At 48.9% G+C, this 4082-nt stretch overlaps 1 long non-coding RNA gene across 1 annotated transcript in view; it reads left to right on the forward strand.

Annotated features, from left to right (window-relative positions):
* LOC108496898 overlaps positions 1 to 3834 on the forward strand; it is a 5787-nt gene extending 1953 nt beyond the window's left edge. Inside the window, exons 2-3 of the long non-coding RNA XR_001874634.1 lie at positions 2038 to 2220; positions 3727 to 3834. This is a non-coding gene — a long non-coding RNA (uncharacterized LOC108496898). The remainder of the gene's footprint in view (positions 1 to 2037; positions 2221 to 3726) is intronic.
* The last annotated feature ends 248 nt before the right edge of the window (positions 3835 to 4082 follow it).

Here is a 4082-nt window from a genome sequence, read left to right on the forward strand (position 1 = left end):
AGATCACAGGCTCCGCTTGTGAGTTCAGCCATAAAGTGTATTTAATAATGTATCTTGATACAAATTAAGGCAATTTTGCTTTTTCAATTAAATTGCTTTTAAGTAGTAAAACACCAACTGCATCTAACCCCCAACAGTAATTACAGCTCCTTTCAAGTTCTGCACATCCCTCAGCGTCACCAGGGAGAGGAGCCGGGTGCTCATGGGATGTGCCAGGGATGGCACAGCCGAGGACGGAGCATTCCTGGGACTGGGCTGCCCTTTCCAGGATGGGGCTCTGGGCTCTCGACCACAGCTCTGTTTCAACTTCCACATTGCATATGGAAATGTCTCTTCCCAATGGCTTCCTTGTGCTGGTGGCCAGAGACCAAGCCACTGGCACTGTCACCCACCTGTTGAGCCAGAGCTTGGGCTTTGCCAGGGAACATAAGGTGGTCTCGCCTTGTTCCTGTAAAGAGGTGAAGAAAAACTTACTGATTAAACACCTCAGAGGAGGGAGGCAGATCCTGGTGTGTCCTGCATGGCCCAAAGAGGGTCCATGAAAATTGACTCAAATGGCTTTTGCCTTCCTGTCCCCAGCTAAATTGCACCTTGCTTTAACTTGTCTGCAGTATCAGCCACCAGCCCTAACTTCTTCAGAAAGAATTCCTGGTTTCATTTCCTTCCATTCAGCATCAATTATGGAGCACCTGAGCTGCCAGAGGAGAGGTGTGCTTCCCCCACACACCTCAGCTTCCCTTCTTTGGGAGACAGAACAGGCAGGCTGGTGTCTGCTGCCATATAGGTTTCCCCAGAGTTGCCAAGCTCTCAGGAATTACATGTTTTCCACTGTCACAGGCACAGGACAGCCTGTGCTCTGCAGACCCTACCACTGCTCAATGACACTTTGGCATCACAACAGTTAAAAGCCGCTTGGGAAGGTTCCCTCCTCCCAACTCCCCCAAAATTGTAGTGACATCTTAAGTAGAGGCATCAGAGGGACAAGATAAAGGCAAAGCCCTTCTGCAAGAGGATTTGTCTTTCAAATCTAGATTAGCAATTGGTGTTTGGGGAAGATGAGACCCTAATCTGATTGAATAAGGGGAGTTTGTGATATCAATCTCCTTGGATCCCATTGTCTTTGTGCTGCTTTGTAAATTAATATTCATTTTCATCTCTGTTTATGCTGAATCTCTTATGCTCTCGTCTCTCACTGCTGGACGAACTGCAGCCCTGTGTGTTGGATCCTGTGCATCAGAATTAGCATTATTTTGTGTTTTACCTTTATACATATGCTTAAGGGGCATGAAAAGAGCTGCAAGGTGTGCAGGCTGCAGGGCAGGGACAGGACGGGGCCCTGGCGCTGAGCGGGGTGTTGGCAATGGCCCATCCCCAGCCACTGGCACCACGGACCCCTCCTGCCCAGGGCTGCCACAGCCACCCATTGCTCAGTGGATGGGGGGATTCTGGCTCCCTTGCTCCTCTGGGGCTCAGCCCCTGCTCTGTGCCGGATCAGTCTCCAGCCCCCGTTCCCCCCCAGCCCGTCCCTCGGCACCTTGCTCAGGCAGCACCACGGTGCCTTTCTCTGCACAGTTCACTGCCAGTGCCACCTTCCCCAAAATTCAATTTTTTCCCCTTCCCTTAGAACGTTGCATCTTGTTCAATCCTTCCCCTGTCACACCAGCTCCGGCACTGCTTCAATTGGATTCCAAAAATAACCTCTTTATTCACACGGCTCATGCTATTATATCGTAGTACAGCTCGGGCAGGCGAGGGGTCATTCCATTATCCGGGAACGAGATAACTGAGTATTAGGGCAGCCAGGCTCTTTGACTCTCTGCCCTGTGGTAATGGGCCTTTTTTAAGGGCATTAACCAATGTTTCTACTTAGGTATTTGACAAGAGTAAAGGTAACATTGCCATTTAATCCCCCCTTGGCTTTTTTTCCCTGCCTATAGACAGCACTTGCACATTTACTTCTCTTCCAGTGTTCAAACTTCAGCTTGAAACCACAGAGCTTATTTTCCCTAAACCCTTCCCCTGGACTTCTTGTTACAGGTTGGATTAAATATCCCAGGCACTAGGACACAGGGAATCACTCCTGCTCTGAATGCTGCTGCTGGCTCTCCTTCTTTCACCATGCAGCCCATGAACATGGACTTGTCCAGCAAGGGCTGGGCAGGAGTGACTAACAAAGAAACACCAATGCATGAGGGATGTTGTGGCTCTTGCTGGCCCCAGGTGTGTGTGAATCTCACCCTAACACACAGCCTTTGAAACACACTACAAAAATTAAGGACAAGCTACCTCTCGCAGCACCTGGAAGTGTTGCCTTCAGTCCCTGTTCACAGAAGGAAAACGGCAGAGATTTGGGAGAACAAGTGCAGGATTTGTAGCATCACATCTGCCTCTTCTTCACCCAGAGCAGAGCAGAGGCAGTGAGGGGACAGGGGGCAGGAATCTCAGGGGAGAGAGCAGCTGGATGGTGCAGTCAATTTTGAGTCTGTTCGCTACCTGTGAGCCTTGGAAAAAATCACATATTGCCACTTTGAAGTTTTTTTATGGAATGAAACCAGTGGGACACCAGGGTGCCCAGATAATTCACCTGGGGGATGCGCTCTCACTCTGCTTCCCTTGGAGCTTTGTGCAGGTGTGTGCACAGGTCATGGGCAGCATCTAGAGCTGCTGGGTTAAGACAGAGTAGCTCCTCTGTTCCTTATCTCAGGCCAGCCACATCGTGACTGAGGCTGGAGGAATCACTGGGACAGGTTAACTGTGAATGCCCCAAGCATTTCTTTTGCAACACTTCTCGTGTCTCTCAACTCACACACAGTTTTTTTGAGGCAAGAAAGGCTTCAGGATCTCCTCCAACATGAGCATGAAGCCACTGTCAGAGCAACAGTGAGAGACCAACGGCACAGCTGAGCTGTCCATCTCCTCTGTCCATGTGCCAGGTCCAGGCAAAGCAGCTCCAGTTTGGCAACAAAGAAAGTGTGGCTGAATGTTTCTCAAAGGATTCAGTGCCAGCTGAGTTGGCATTTCCTGGCACTCAATCTGAGTCTCTGCTGCCTGGGCTCTGCTGCTCTCCCTGCCCGGCACGGTGCCGAAGGAGCCCAGCATGGACCTGGCACAGCATCAGCACCAGGAGCTCTGCACAGACACCCACCTGTGTGTCCAGGTGAAACGGCGTCCCTGAAGTTCATCATGCCAGCATCACACCTCTTTAAGAGTGAAAATGTATATTCCAAAGATTGTGGCTTAATTGATTGATTAATAACTGAAACTCTAATTGAATCCTCCCAGCTTGTACATAAGATGTCTTAATGTTAGAGCCTAGGGAGCAAATGCACAGCATGGAAGTATGAACTGCAGCACAACCAGCACCACTTTCAATTTAAAAGTCAATCTCATTATACAAGAAGCTGTTTCCTCTATCCCTCTGGAAAGGCAACAGCAATCTCCCATCTTCTCCCTACCAGAGCCACATGGTTTGTTAGTGTCTGTGGGAGATGCAAATACAAGGGTTTTTTTATTTGTTCCCACCGCTGCATATCTGAGCAGCTCAGTAAATATTCATGAGCTGCCATTGTAGGAGCTCTGAAAACTACAGAAAATATGCCCTCTGAGGTGACATGTAATTTGGCACTTCCCACATGGAGAGGCAAAGAATGCAGCCAGAGCAATAATATCCTAATAATTAAATACCTTGCTACAACCTAATCTTTTCTGTTTCTCGTTAAATGCAAGGCACCTGAAACTTTCCCCATGCGTAGGGCCTACTCTCACACAGAAGTTACCAGGACTAACCAAGAAGAGGACCAAGTGTGTGTGGATCTCCAAGAACAGAAGATCTACACACACTGTCAGGGAGACCCAGCAGCATCTGGGGACAGGAATGTCTGGAATTTCTCCCCAGATTAATGGCTTATGGTTAGGATGCCTCTAACCAAGGAAAATAAAATCACTCCATGCTGAAATGTCTCCAGATCTGAACAGTCACTTGTCCACAGTGTGTTCTGTCTTTTCCCTGTCCTTGAAGGATGCTGGTCCTGCTCTGTTATCCTGCCAGGTAATTGTATGTGCCTGTTTTGTGTTCCCAGCAC

Source organism: Lepidothrix coronata, unplaced genomic scaffold (genome assembly GCF_001604755.1).
Source record: "Lepidothrix coronata isolate B3197 unplaced genomic scaffold, Lepidothrix_coronata-1.0 Scaffold44, whole genome shotgun sequence".
In the NCBI taxonomy this organism is placed as follows: domain Eukaryota; kingdom Metazoa; phylum Chordata; class Aves; order Passeriformes; family Pipridae; genus Lepidothrix; species Lepidothrix coronata.